Source organism: Micropterus salmoides, unplaced genomic scaffold (assembly GCF_014851395.1).
Source record: "Micropterus salmoides isolate LMB-PRFRI ecotype aquatic unplaced genomic scaffold, ASM1485139v1 Ms_hic_scaffold_1, whole genome shotgun sequence".
Classification (NCBI taxonomy): Eukaryota; Metazoa; Chordata; class Actinopteri; order Centrarchiformes; family Centrarchidae; genus Micropterus; species Micropterus salmoides.
This window is the reverse complement of record NW_024040040.1, coordinates 67,327,458-67,343,406: the sequence shown is the minus strand read 5'-3', so window position 1 is coordinate 67,343,406 and position 15,949 is coordinate 67,327,458. Positions and strand designations below refer to the sequence as shown.

The following is a 15,949-nucleotide window of genomic DNA, read 5'->3' as shown; positions in this document are numbered from 1 at the left end:
TAGCTGCTGGGTTAGCATCACTGCTGCAGGTCAGAGCCACTGAACTGTTCTCCACTATCTCAGCAGAGGGACTCACTGACACAGAGGGAAGCTTTGGAGCATCTGGAGGAGAAAACATGAACACTTTTAACATTTAATTTCAAGATGAGGTTGAGTTTTCACAGTGGAGCATTATTTCATTTCAGTGGTGCAGCTTGATTTCCTCGTGTATCAGAAACAGCATGGGTTTCTGTTACCATGGATACAAGTTGAACACTTTGATACAGTAAAGATACAAGAACAGATAATCAGGGAATTTCTCTGATGATGCACAAGTTTTATCTGATCCAGAGAATTTAAAAAGTCTAATGACAAGATAAATCTTGTTTTAATACATTTTCATTGTGAGTTATTTTACAGTGAAGACAGAAGAAGAGTTAATTATGCAACATGTCTACAATCTCATGGGGAAATGATTTGGTTTTCATCCAGTTCTACAATGAATCACCAAATACCACTGAGTTACATGCAGTTAATGTGCAGTACAATAGGTTAAAGGCTCCACCAGATGGTGTCATGTCAGTGGAAGACTGGATGTAAACTCACACACTGAAGGAGAGCGGACTCTCATATCCTCCTACAGCACAGGAAAAACTGTCTGCAGGATAAAAGGTACTGAATAAGAATAGATGTTTGTCCCCAAATGTTCTGTCCATTCTTGTACCAGACGTAGTAATGATGACCAGGTGGACGACAACTGCTGTGACACTTCAGCTCTGCCCAGTTAGAAGACCCCTGAAATCTGCTCACCTGCACCTGGAGATCTGAATATGTGAATAAGGAACAAAATCTCACTTTAGACTGAACTGTCAACATAGAAACACAGTAACCTTCATAAGATGTTGAACATTTGGAACTAAATAAATAATATTCAGATGAAAATGTTACCTGTGACAGACAGAGTGACTCCAGGTGAACCAGTATATTCCCACCTGGTTGGTTTGTTATGAACCTGAACTTGTACTCAGCTGAGTCGCTCTCTCTCAGGTCGTGATTCTCAGAGTGCAGTAGTTCATATCACAGTTATACTCCACACGACCTGAATACTCTGACTTGTTTTCAGATCCACAGTATCATCACCTTTAAACCAGATGTTTCCCCAGCAGTAATATAACGGTAACTGATTGTGGACGGGTATTTAATGGTGCAGCTTATTCCACTGTTGATCCTTTGAAGGCACAGATCTCAGTAGAAGTGTACGTCACTCCCCAGTCATACTGACTCTGTACCACTGTAACACAGAGCACATCAGACACAATCAACATTAACAACTTCATTTAACAATCAGACAAAGTGGATCAAACTACCAATATGGTTTGAGGGAAACGTAACCTGAACAAGCTTCAAAATCCTGAATTATCTGCAGTCATTGTCACAGAAAGTTTATAAGGTGTTTGTCATATTTTAATGTTGTGAAAAGTTGGGTTTCTGCTTGTGTCCATTCATTCAAAAAAATCTAAACAAAATGCCTGAAAAGCTTATGTGTCAACACACAAGTAATCCAAACAGAAAGTTAATAAAATGACATTTTACTCTCTTTTCTGGGATAGAGCATCAGAACAGTGGTACATAAAATACTCACAGATGTTCTGTATCATTCGTCTTCCAAGGCACTTCCTAACTCCTGTTCTAAATATTTAATGTTTTATTACCTTTTTTATTATTTCTGAATGAAACCAGGGTGAACAGAGAGAAGTCAAACACAATGTCTTTGTTACAGTTTGTCTTTGTCTGTGTGTCACTGCTGCTTTCTCTACATGTGTTACACTGTGAGGCGGGGCATTGGCTGGTCTTTGGCAAGTCTGGCTGATCCCGCCTCCCACATCCGACGATCCTGATTGGAGCGGCGCACCAACCCTTCTCCAATCCCCGTGCCTGCAGGACCGCCTTCGTGCCTTCTCTCTCAAATAGGCTGGTCTGCTGCTGGTTTCAGGCAGCTACTTTTTGCCATGTAGTTTGCCCCGATGCTGGTCCTAAATTTGAACTCTGTGTGTGCGTGTCCTCAGTGGAAACAACCATTTCTGTGTTTGTTAGATCTGTGTGTTGCTGAGAGTTGGTAACTCACCTGGGCTGATCCCAGTATTTGGTCGACAGAATTGGGCTAGGGGAAGCTCATCACTGATCACTCACACCTGTTAGCAAATACTTGTTTTAGAGACACTAGGTTTAGGGGTGCTGCGCTCCCTGTGTTTTGCTTTTGAACAACGGCTAGAGAGGTATTTATTTATTCTTTTTCGAGTAGTTTAGTAATCCCTCATGTAGGAGGGATCTCTTTTTGTTATATTTGGATCTTTGTTTTACGCAGCACCCACTTGCCCATTTTCTGTTTGACCATTTTGTGTGTATCAGACTGTTTAATAAATAATCTTTCCACCCATACCAAATCCATCTGGTTTATGTTTACGTCTCTCCTACCCCTAGAGAGTGGGGGACGTAACAGTCTTGCTCAGTTATACACAGTCAGTGCAAAGGAAGATGTACACATGCTTTCTACAGTTCATCTCTATGTGCACTGAGGCAGGACATCATCCAGTCTGAAGGTGCAGTGAAGTGAACAGGAAAGTATCAGACCTGTGACCTTTAATGCAGTTTACTGACCGGGATAAGAGGAGAAATATAAATTCTTAGAGAGTCTGTGCTTTTCTTGGTCAGTTCTCTCTCTTCACTCTGCGGTCAGGTTGCTGCTGAGTTAAGTGTGAAAGCTAAAAATAAATGCAGCACACTGAGGTGTGGAAGAGTTTCTAGCAGCTAAACATAAGATGCAGAAAACTGGTATCAAGATCTCTGACTTTAGCACCCGCTGAATGAGGGTAAATTGTTGGCAGACAGAGAAAACGTTCAACAGAAAGACACGTGTAGTAAGTTTAGTGTAGCCTATTATGGTGATCGGTACACACCCCTGCCTCACACACAAGACACACAGAGCAGTCAGCTCAGGTAATATCTGTGGCGGTGTTTGAACCAAACTCAGCAGTGGAAGAGGCCCAGTCCCTCCTGAGTGACAGCCGGTGAGCTTACCAGCAGCACCGGCCAGACAACAGGAGGGAACTCCGGTGTTGATGGAGAATCATAAGCTTGTCAATCAGAGACAAGAGACATCACTTGGTTTTATTTTCGTTGGCCAACTTTTGTATTGAAAGGAGTATTTTAGTTTGCTTGTTGGGATCCAGAAGAGACGTTTTTATGAGATAGGACCCATTCATTGGTGGTTTAACTGAGTGTTAGGCTGCCTTTGAAATATCAGGCTGTTAGTGATTTTAGGTTAAGTGAAATTAATGTCATGTACTAAAAGACATGCACAATGTTTTTTGTGTTTAAAATTTGAATGATAACATTATTTACATCACAGTATGCCTAAATGAGCAGAATGTTCATTTAGGTTATCTTGGTGCATTCCTAAATTGACAGATACAATTTCTGTGTGTTAGACAAAAATACCTGCTTGTCACAGTGGCAGGCAGTAAAGAAAGTTATTTTTGGACCTTGCTGCTGTCAACACAGAGCACAGAAACATCACACTGAGGTCAGACAGTACAAAAGGAACTAGCAGGAGTTGCAGATGAAGATATGAGAGAAGTTGTGTCAGTATGACTTCACTGTGTGAGACCAGTAGGCCTATCTCTCTAAAACCTTCACCGTGATAAAAGTAGCTTCAAATAGGAACTATTTGAAGTCTCTGTTTCCGGTTTACACTTTCTTGTCTAATTATAGAAGTTGGATAATGGAACAAGCCGACGCTTTGGTGCGTTAAATTGCATTGCACGTCTTCATTCAATGCGACAATAACACAGCATAGTGCTAACATCGTTTAGGCAGCATCAGCTCTGGAAAAATGAACTCACACTGTTCAATATACATTTGCATTAGCGCAAGCAGGACAATGAAATTAGGAAATACCCCCTAAACTGGCTGTTTTCATCAACTGATCCTGATACTTCATTCTGATCCACTTATTTTCACATCTGACCTTCAGCCTACTTTTACAAGACCTACATTTCCCAGCTTCCCCTGTTTTAATGCAATAAATATAAGTTTAGATATTCAGTACCTGACACAGAGAGAAGGAAGACGACAAATCCACTTGTTGCTGCAGTTAAACTCATAGCTGCTCCTCTCATCTCTCTGTGTGGCTTCAGAGACAATAAAACATGTCAGCAGATAAAATAATGTACACAGGAGATATACAGTATCACTCACATCAATAAATAATTCTACTTACAATGAAGAAGGGCGTTGTCTTTAAAGAAGCCTTCCTCTGTGTCAGCAAGCAGAACACGGATATCAGGCTGTTAAACTACTAGATTTCCTTCCTCTTTAGATTATTAATATTCATGATGAGCCAAATGCCAGTTAACACCAACATCAAAATAAAGCAAACTAAAACTTAATAAGAGAGAATAAGAAAATATTGTTATGCCTGTTGGTATTAAACCTGTTTGCTGCTTCCTACTGACACAAAAAGAGAAAACAGAACAGACAGGCGTGAAAGTTGGTTTCATGCATCACTTGACACGTCTAGTGCATCTTTAGACAGTGAAATAACCTTTATACCAGTATGAGTTCAAAGAGATGGACTGCAGCAGTATGGGATGAAAAAGTCACGTGCTGAGCTCAGTGTTTATTCAGTATTGAGAAACATGTAAGAAAAGTAGATCAGAAACAATGAATTACATTTTGCAGCTCTCTCACTCACAGTCATTGTGACTCTGTCACTGTAACACAGAGCACATCTGACAAGATGCTGCTGGAGGTAAGACAGAAAATATGTCTTCTTGTAATTTGGGTGAAGTGACTCTTTGAAACAGACAGTGGAGGGAGCTCTCAGAGTGAGGAAGCCTGAATGTGCCACAACAAAGGTTCACCACTAGAGGGCAGTGAAACATCACAGAAACTGAAACAGGACGCTGAAACATTACTCAAACCAATGAATGGATTATCAAAATAGTTGGCGATAAATTTAATAGTTGGCAATTAATCATTGCAGCTCTAGACTGTGTGTTGCTTTCAGCCTGTCCACCCCATTATCCCCAGGTCAGATCTACCGGTGTGCATTTCTCTCTAACACCACAGTGTGTTTTCTTTGCTGCTTATCACTGAGAGTCACCAAAGTTAGAAAGTTGATGCTCATTGTGGCTCTATAAAGACACACAGCCCTGAAACTGTAAGATGCAACTTTTAACTAATTGACTGATGAAAATGGCTTCAAAAACTCACTTTACCATGAAGATAAACTTGAGCATGACAAATACTCTCAATTCCATATTTTCCTGATACTTACTGACAGTACACCAATATTGTTACTTCACAGCTGTATTACATTAGTTAATACACATACACTCACTGATGATATGGATAATCAGGTGGTGTTAGTGGTTTTACTTTTACACTGTTATTCTTAACGGTATATTCTTTCATGCAAAAAAAAAAAAAATATTCTTAACATGTTGATTTGTGTTTTTTTTAACCTGTCCTGTCCAGCAGTCTGTTACACATTATGAAGAGCTGGATGTTGTGATAGACAGATTATTATTGAAACTATTGGTTTGTTGTTCTTACCATCATTTTAACTTCTGTAACGAACTTGCTGAATGAAGGCTCAAAGAAGCTGTTAATGAAGGGCTTTTGCTCTGAAAAGCTTCAAATTAAGTGAACCTCGACCTGATCTGCTTCTATGAATGACCCCAAACAATTTAAGCGGACTAAATTGAGATTTAGAGCTCAAATGAATGTTAAATTCCTCTTCATTAAACTGTCTGTGCATCTTTATATCAGCAACATCCCAAATCATAATAATCTGTTACACTGTGGCACATTTCATCCTCACAGTGACAAGAACTGACTGTGTGAGCAATAAGCCAAGGCAAGATTTTATTTGTCTGGTAAATAAAATAATATTATGGAAAATAAGCAGAAAAGCTGAAATGCACACAGAAGCTCCTCATGAGTTAATAAGTTATTTCGTAGGGATAATTTCAAAATAACAGTTTCCATAAAAACTTTATTCCTCACATTCCTGACATAACTAACTAATATAACAAACTCTGCAGGAAATAATAAGCTTACATAATTTAATCATGTCAAACATCACCTGTCTATCGGCTGACAGGTCATCATGATTCAGTTCAACCTGCTAACACCACCATGTTGTCCTACTTTGTCTGAAGTCTGAAATCTGAAGTCGGCCTGTTTTATTGATGCAGGAGGCTCTAACCTGACTGGACTTCACACCATGTCTTCCTGCTGCTCTGTGTCTTCTGTCTGTGCTGCAGTGACGCCCTTCAAGTCTGAGACGTTCTCATACGCAGGATCAGAGTCTAACTGATGGGAGAGACGACAAAATGAGCTCAATGTACCTCTTTCATTAAACCTGCATATAATTAAAAAATAATTTGCTGAAATAGTGTTATGACAAAATGCCTTACTGGTTTCTACTCAGCAAGTTGCATTTTTAACCTTAATCTCCCCACTTTTCATCATATGGTGGATTAAGATGTTGATGTGTACATGTGTAAGTGAAGTGAAAAACGTACCTGCCACAACAGTCAAATGTAAAGTGAAGTTAAGACGTCCTCTTTTGTTCTGGGCTTCACAGTAATATTTGTGTTCAGGTCTGATGTCAGTGATGGTGAAGTTCTGTCCTGACGGAGTTATGACGTCCTCGTGTAGATGTTACAATTTGCAACACAAATTTAACTTTTTGTATTTACTACATCAGAGGACTGTGGCTGTTAGTTTAGTTCACATGCAGTTCTTCTATTGACTGTGACAGACTGAAATTGTCCGCTGCACACAGATGTTGTCACTTTGTTAAGCTTCTCCTGCTGGACTGAAACTCCAGCATGTTAGTGTCCAGTCCATTGTGCGCCTGCCTGTTTTGCTTGTAACCTCTTAAAATGAAGCAATATGTACTCCCATTTTGTGGCCTCAGTGTAGATATGACTTGTGAGCATTTCATGTTTTTATTTTAGGCAAAACAAAACATTACAGAACAAAGGAGATGGACCACAATAAAAAGGAATTAAAAAGGAAGCAAGACAGACAACTGTAATGAGATGTAATATAATGGAGCGGAAATAACCGGAAATAATCACCGAAATTAAAAACTGTAATAATGGAACTGGTAAAAAAAGAGGACAGTAACAATGTGGTGAAAATAAACTGTTTACACAGATAAGAGAGACGTGCACATTATGGGATCTAAAATATGGCTCTTGACTACAATCTAGTGACAACAGAAGGAAATTACAACTAGATTACCTAAATCATGTTCCTCTCTCCTCTTTCTCTGTCTCCCAATGAGCTTTTAAATAGCAACTTTTATACTACAATTAAATAAAAAATATAATTACAAGCTTACCTCCTATTAGATATCTGATACAGTAACAGAGATAAAGTATGTCTGAAGCTATACTGTAGAAGAATTAGGAAAATGTTTGCTAGGTCTAAATTAATCTTTAATAAGGTTAAAATGTATCCTGCAGAGTTTTTTTTATCACTAGCATTATGGAGAGATGGTTTTACAAGTGGGTTCTAGTTTTGTTTAGCAGGTATAATGTTTATCATATTCACCATGTTAGTTGTGTTAGTTTCTAACATTTGTTAATTGCACTAAACAGAAAGTACAGCTGAGGATGCTGGGAATTAGTTTTTCAGCTATTTGGTCATAAACCAAAGAAGCAAATAACACATTTTCCATCCAATAGTTGTCAAGACATGTCACAAAAAAAATGACACCCTGGTTCTGGTGCAGGGTTAAAGTCGGGATCACCAAAGTCAGTAGGATGCATCCTCTGGGAACCATAAATGTCAGTAAAAACTTTTATGGCAATCCATCAAATAGTTGTTGAACTATTTCAGTCTGGACTCTGGACCAAAGTGGTGGACCAGTTGACAGCCCAACCAACCACAGACTAACTTTGCCATCCCTAGAGCCTAGCACATTTAAAAATGACAGAAAGCACAGATTAGACGTTCCGGTTGTGTTCAGCACTTTTGTTGACTGTACTGTACAATGCAGCTGGATCCTCCACAGTTTCCTGACTTCTGGTCCTGAGAAAAAAAGATAAAGATATAGTATTAACTCAAACTGCTGTGAAAATATTGTGAGCCAGGTTCAGGTGTGATGAAGACGTTTCAAGAGACTGATGAAGGCTTACACAGCATGGTTTAATGAGACTCGGCCGAGGAGATGCAGTGCCGGCACACAACATGTGAACACATGAAATGCCAACACCAAATCTGAAGGTACTTCCTGTCTGATATTTATCCTTCCTAGACCTACACAGATTCACTAAGTGTCCCAATAAGTGTCCTTTTCTACATAGCCAGTCAGTCTGTAATGAAACAACATAAAGATAATCTTGACCTTGGGTTTCCTAACAGATGTATAACAGTGCATCCTTATCAACTCAGCTGCATCAGTCAGCCGACAAGCAGGCAGAGAGGAGAGACAGAGTCTGGCCTACAGTTTTGGAGAGGCCCTGGCTGTCACCTTCGGCTTCCTTTAGCTCAGCAATTGACCCTATCATGACCTGCGGAAACCTGGGTCATAGTACCCTTAAATTCCTTCACAAATACAAACAGTGATAGTGAAAATGTAAAGAAAACAAGCAAATGCAACAGGAATGAAAGTGTTAAAATGAAATACTTGATCATCAGCTCCATTAACTGCATGCCATGTTGAGGTTTTAGTGAGGATAATGTTCCTGTGAGAGGAGCTGCTCACCTTGGGGCAGTACTGGCACTGTTAAATTGGACAGCAGCGTACTCAACAACTTCCTCCTCCTCCTCTTCCTTGTGTCTTCGGGGGACAGCTGGTATGATGTTGGAGTAGACAGCATCTGTCTGGTTATTGGAGAAGTGGAAACTGGCATAATGAAGGTCATCCTGTTCCCTGTCGTCTGGTCTATCTCCAGGCTCAGATGATTGCTTGGAGGATCTCTTTTTCCTGGTTAGAATGAATTAAAAACCAAGGAAATAATAATTCATCTGCCAACCTGGCTGCTAACAAGACTCTGGTATTCAATGTAAAATGCATCAGTAAAACAAATCTACTCACCCTATCAGTAGGAGGACAGAGAGCCATATGATAGCCAGGAAAACAGCAGATGTTGTTCCAAAGACTGCTGATTTCCATACTCCTGGGAACACTGGAATAAGACAAAATGACTCATTTGAGTGTGTTCAGATGTTTGGCCACATAGCGTGATATAACAAAAATATTTTTCTTTGCACATGTATTATGTATGTTCTTTTGAAATAGTAGAAGATCTTTTGCCATCCTAAGAGACTCATTACATTGTATGAACGTCCTCCTTTGGGATACCCAAGCTCCCCCTGGCCAGCAGGAAGATTTAACCTCTGTGGTGTGTCCAGGGTCTGTCCTATGACCTTCTCTCAGTCACATGTGCATGGCTAAATCTGGTTCGCCCTGGCATCATCTTAAATTTCTCCTCTAAATGAAAATCTGCATTGGCTAAATATCGAGGCTGTCATTGTAAAGCGAGCTCATTTTGAATCAATGACTTTAGCTCTGCTCTGAAAAATTAGTGCAAACAAAGCTGCAGTATTTTTCTGACTTGAAATTCACTTTGCCTGTTTGTTTGGAATTTTAGTGCAAATTACATTAATAAATATATATTTAATATATATATTGAAAATATTTAGTGCAGGTGAGGTGCAAACAACTGGGAGTTTTAAATAAGGCAGTGCAAAGCTCAGTTACTCTGAACTGTATTCCACTTCACCCAACCCCACAGAGGGAAGCTTTGGAGCATCTAGTAAGGAATTAAACATTATGTATTGAGACATACTCCACTCGCATGTATGATTTAGAATTACTCTTGGATCATGAAATAAAAAGGTGAACTTTCACTGAACGTCTATAGATAGAGATGTAGAGTTTATCTGCCCATATTTGTTTTCAGACTTGCAGAAGTAGATTCCTCTGTCCTGGAGCTGATGGAGGTGAAATAATAACTTCCTTCTGGTCCTTGATGCAGTGTTTGGTTCTCCTTGTACCAGGTGTATTTAGCTGCTGGGTTAGCATCACTGCTGCAGGTCAGAGTCACTGAACTGCCCTCCACTATCTCAGCAGAGGGACTCACTGACACAGAGGGAAGCTTTGGAGCATCTGTATTACATGAATATAGATTATCATAAGTTGATGCATATTTGGCAGGATGTGGAAAGTTGATCGTGGTCTAAATGTACTGAAGCTGCTCAGTGAATTACAGCAGAAAACTTGAAGCAGGCAGGTAAAATCTTTCGTTGTCGAGTTAAAAGGATACTCCAGAGATTTAGTTTTGCACTTCCACAAAGTTGGGGGACTCACGAGAAACAGATTTAAATAATTTATCAAACTGAAGCAGTAGAGGATGAAATATCCTGACCTGTAGTCCATAATATGGGTCAAACTCCCAAAAACACTGAATGTCCACTTTTTTCAAAGAAAGCCCAGTTTGTACTGCAGCCTTCTTATTGAAAAGTCTAAAGCCCAAGCTGAAAAAATCAAAGTATGTGACATATACTTCTCAAAAACATTAAGGGAACACTTAAATCAAACATCAGATCTTGAAGTTCTAAATATTTACTGTACACTGTATAATTTGTTGAGAACAAAATATATTATTAACGGTCAGTGGAAACCAAAATCACCTACTGAATGAGGACTGGACACATTGAAAAGTTAAAAGTTAAAAAATTAAACTGTTAAACTGCAACTCATGATGTGACTCAGTAGTATGTATGGCCCAAGGGGCTGTATGCACTCCTGACAACGTCTCAGCAGTGCTCCTCCTGGTCCTCCTCGCACAAAGAAGCAGTTCTGGCCCTGCTGCCGGGTTGATGTCCCGTCTACGGTGTCCAGCTCTCCTCGTGCAATTATCGGTCTCCTTGTATCTCCTCCATTCTTTTAAGCCTGTGCTGGGAGACGCAGCAAACCTTCTTGCTGTGGCACATATGGATGTGCCACCCTGGAGGAGCTGGACTACCTGTGCAACTTGAATGGGCTGCAGATATTGCGTCATGCAACCAGTAGTGACGAGGACGCTAACAAAATGCAAAACTAAAGAACAATCAGTCAGGAAGGGTAAGGAGAGAACAACTGTCTGCGGCCACCACGTGCAAAACCATTCATTTTTTGGGGGGTTGTCTTGCTGTTGCCGCTCCAAAAACAGGTGATTCACAATTACTTATTCTCCTAACTGGACAGATGATATCCCAGAAGTTCACTTGACATGATGTTATACTGTGATGATATTTTTAGAGTGTATTTAATCTCTCAATAGCATTAAACCTGTGTTTCACTCACATTTCACATTAATAAAGATGTATTCAGATGTCCTCCTCCCCAGCTGGTTCTCAGCTGCACAGTAATACTCTCCAGAGTCAGAGGTCTGGATGGAGCTGAAGACAAGCTGTGATTCTTTACTGAGATCTTCATGGTCTGGATTTTTAGTCCTCTTGTACCAGATATAGTTAGCTGCTGGCTTAGCATCACAGCTACAAGTCAGATTTACTGAACTGCCCTCCACTAAATCACCAGAGGGACTCGCTGACACGAAGGGAAACTTTGGAGCATCTGCAGGAGATATTAACATACATTAACTTTAAAATGTTTTTGTAAAACAGTCTTTTGTTGTTGATAGTTCAATCCTAAAGAGAATCATTTATTCAGGAAGAAATTAAAGAAAGAAAAACAGATTACATTTCCTTTTTTTTTTTAGATGTTTGATTATTGCTGCTGTCCAGAGTTGCTGTGGTCACAAAAATTCTGAAGACTTTGTGTTTCTTCTGGTGTTTCCTGAACCAATTACACACCTTTATAGTAAAAGCTGATTTCCTTTTTTTCTTTTATATTTACTAACTATTTGCTAATAATTATTTTGGGGGAAAGTATCCCTCATTCAAATTGTTGTGGAACTAGTGCTTAAAAATTAAAACAAAAAGCTTGAGTGAACTAAACTGCACAAACACACACACAATTACTGTCACCCATTAAAGACACATATATTCATGATACAGCATTAGTTACACTACTCCACCAGATGGTGTCATGTCAGTGGAAGACTGGATGTAAACTCACACACTGAAGGAGAGCGGGACTTCTCATATCCTCGTACAGCACAGGAAAAGCTGCCTGCAGGATCAAAGGGGCCTGAATATGTAGATGTTTCTTCCTGAATTTTCTGTCCGTTCTTGTACCAGATGTAGGAAGGATGGCCAGGTAGACGACAGCTGCTGTGACACTTCAGCTCTGCCCAGGGAGAATACTTTGATCTGCTCACCTGCACCTGCAGATCTGAATACATGAATAACAGAAATCTTCATTTCTAACTGTCAACACATACAAGCACACAGATGCAAGTAACCTTCATAAGATGTTGAACACATGAAACTAAACTGATAAATATTCAGATGAAAATGTTACCTGTGACAGACAGAGTGACTCCAGGTGAACCAGTATATTTCCCACTTTCTTGGTTTGTTATGAACCTGAACTTGTACTCAGCTGAGTCGCTCTCTCTCAGGTCTGTGATTCTCAGAGTGCAGCGTTTGTTCTGACAAATATACTCCACACGACCTGAATACTCTGGGTCCGTTTTCAGATCCACTTGAACATTATTACCCTCTTTCGTAAACCAGAATGTTTTCTCAACTTTGGTATCATGATTATTTAAGCTGGATGGATATGTGTAGGTACAGTTTATGTCCACTGTTGATCCTTTTAAGGCACAGATCTGAGTTGGAGTGTAAGTCACTCCCCAGCCATTCTGACTCTGTACCACTGAAAAACAGATGACATCAGAAACCAAAATCAGATTCAAAACATCAGAGAACAAACTTATTTTCATATATTTATTTTTGTAAAACTTAACTGAACTACTGCACATGTACAAAACTGCGTTGGGAGTCAAACCCTTTGCCATGGAGAATTAACAGTCTACAGGTTTTCATGTCATTTTAAAGACTTTTAGAGGCAGAGGGGAGAAAACCTGTAGACTGTCGGCTCTCCATGGCACAAGACTGGACAACTTGTGTAGGTTCTATGTAATATCCTGTAAGACAAAGAGGATCAAGGTACCAGCGTGTTTTTGGGAACAGCTATCCTGGATAAGCAGTGTCACAAAAACGTATCTCTGTAACTAGAACTGAAAAAGAATAACGTATTTTATCAGGTGTTTCAGTTTTTATTGATACAATAGGAATATTTATCAATGTTGGTGCTACAGCTTCGGTCCATTCATTTAAGACATAGAAAAGGACATTAGGGGGGAATCGGAGGAGCATTTATTTACTTTTTGCTCACTAAAACCTTGTATTAAATATTTGTTGGAGATCATACACCCTAACTCTGAAGTCTCATGGAGGGGATGATGGCACAGACGTAACTATTGTTGACTAGCTGTCAGTTTTTAAAGATCAAGTCATCAAATCCGTCTAATTTAAAAAATAAATTCACTTTGTGGTATGGCTGCTGACTGAAGGCCTTCCCCATAACATCAGATATAGCTGATAACTGATCCAGGGTCCCTGTGTGTGCAGGGGGAATTTAAAAAAGCATCATCAATGGAGATCTGATTGGACGATTCACCATGGCAACAGGTAAACAAGCCTCTATTTTAACCCAGTGATGCTCAAAACGTGGACCATGATATTTCTCTTAAATCACAGGATGAAAGGAGTCACTTAGTTAACAATAATACATTTTATTCAGTGTAGTCTGCTCATTCATCATTTACCAGACTTGAATTTCTGTAATGTTGCATTGGATTTTAATTATATTTATTCACCTGTAACCTGACAGGGACAAAATACCACTGGCAATAACTGAAGATGAAAATATAGATAAGACACAGTTTAGTCATGGACCTATGATTAGTCCGACCCAGTAATAATAATTTTGGTCATTTGCATTTGAAAATGTGTCTCTGTTCAAACTGACTGTAAGTTTTAGACGTCCAGCCTATTTTATGTAAAAAAATTATGCTCATTTCACATTTAGATACAATGCTTCTATGGGTGGAGCCTGATTCGAAGCTTCGCAGCGAAACATGCAATTTTGTCTATATGTTAGTGTCAACGTTTAATTTTACATAGAACCACCAGTTTTCTGACAATAAGTTAATATACAGCCAATTACAATATACATTTCAATGTTTGATTCTTTAACTAAACATGTGTAAAGAAAAACACTTTCAATAAATGTTTTTAAAGTGCGTAAATAAATCCAAAATTGTAACCCTGGGTCGTCATGTGTAGGCGTAGCTTGTATGTGTGGTGGCAGAAGAGGAAAAGATGGAGCCCCAGCTTCACCGGTGTTGTGCCGAGTTGTCGCGGGACTTTTGGATAATTTATCACCGTTGATGAACCACACAAAGAATATTATATCGTTTTTAGACCCAGCTTTTCGTGCAGCACGGCATGCACGTAAAACTCTGCACAAGACCGGTGAATGGCAGGAGGGAGGGAGGGAGAGAGAGGGGAGAGAGAGAGGTCAAAAATAAGCCTCAGTTTAGCTTTAGGGACAGCCCTAAACATGACAAATGATTGTTCATTGATCAGTTAGGCTACAGGCATATAGATTAGTTTGATTGAAACAGTGATTACTGCAGTAGTGTAGGCCACTAAATGTTTCAGTGTAACTGTTGCTGCCTTAATGTCCACAGAGTCACAGTGATACACAGAAGGACAGAGTAGCCCGTATAGATTTTATCTGTGCTGAGGATGAATCCACAATGTCGCTGTCTCAGTCCTTACATTGATGACAGATTGATCATAAAAGTGGTCATGTTGAAGATCATGTTTGGGTACGGAACCTATATCTAACTGGGACTTTGATGTTTGCAAAAACTTCTGCAAATGAATGTTTTCAGTTTCTGCTTTGGTATCGACAGTATGAATGAGGAAATGAAACGCTGCGTCAGACCGCTGCTTCAGGCTCCGCAGGAGGGGAAGAGTCAGAGAAACTCAGCATTTGTTGAAGAAAACCTTCTCCCGAGCAGCTTAGCTTTACAGCATAAATTGCTGGAGTTACTGATCTCGGTTTTTTTTTCTGATCTCGCTCTCTTAAACTGATAACGCAGAGTTTCCCTCATCTAAGGCTTAACATACTTCTAGTAATCCTGCTTTCTGAAACTGGCCATGGACTACAGAAAATTATGACAGATTATCAAATCAAAATTATTTAATGTGTGTAATGAGGCAGAAATGCATAGTTAAATGTAAAGAGGAGACAAAATAAATGCCATAATAAAGAGGGTAGAAAATGCAAAGGAAGAATAATAAACATATTAACAAAAATATTAAAATTAAAAAATACATTTGAAAAACAATTAAGTTGAAGATTATAAAGGGCAATAAATAAATAAGGTAATTAATACAAAGGTGAATAAATACATAGAAATAGTGTTTTAAGTGAGACTCCCAGTAAACATGGAGACCACCTGAGTAAATCTTTATAAATTGCATCATAAATTAGTATTTTAGTGTATTTTCCTTTATCACATATTTAATAATTATGAGTAATTCAAGGGTATATCACAATTTATTTAAAAATTGATTTGCCTTATCCGTACACACACACACACACACAGATTATATGTGAAAAATCCAATTAAATCCACAAACCACTATGTGCTACCAAACCAGATACAGACATTTAACATCCAAGTAGAAGCACTGAGTCCAAAAGCTAATGTTGGTGTTGCAGTCAGAGTTTTAAGGTGTTTTAAATTATCACACTGCATAAAACAGGTCAAATATAGGAATATGGAGATCTCAGAATGAATAATTTAATTAAATGTTCTTTCTTATACTCACTTCAGGTTGCTCTGACTAAATGTAAATACATAAATGTAGATATACAGCACCTGGTACAGTCAGGAGAAGGACGACAAATCCTCTCGCT

General features: G+C 39.1%; 2 long non-coding RNA genes and 1 pseudogene across 2 annotated transcripts; all 3 read right to left on the bottom strand.

Annotated features, from left to right (window-relative positions):
• LOC119893397 overlaps positions 1 to 12,350 on the bottom strand; it is a 44,373-nt pseudogene extending 32,023 nt beyond the window's left edge.
• LOC119915510 lies at positions 1,163 to 4,304 on the bottom strand. Its single transcript, XR_005446960.1, has 3 exons — positions 4,259 to 4,304; positions 4,088 to 4,169; positions 1,163 to 1,270 (listed from the first exon to the last, which is right to left on the bottom strand). It is a non-coding gene; the product is annotated as an uncharacterized LOC119915510 (long non-coding RNA).
• On the bottom strand, positions 7,770 to 9,238 carry LOC119915494. Its single transcript, XR_005446956.1, has 3 exons — positions 9,098 to 9,238; positions 8,765 to 8,986; positions 7,770 to 8,088 (listed from the first exon to the last, which is right to left on the bottom strand). It is a non-coding gene; the product is annotated as an uncharacterized LOC119915494 (long non-coding RNA).
• Positions 12,351 to 15,949: the final 3,599 nt, after the last annotated feature.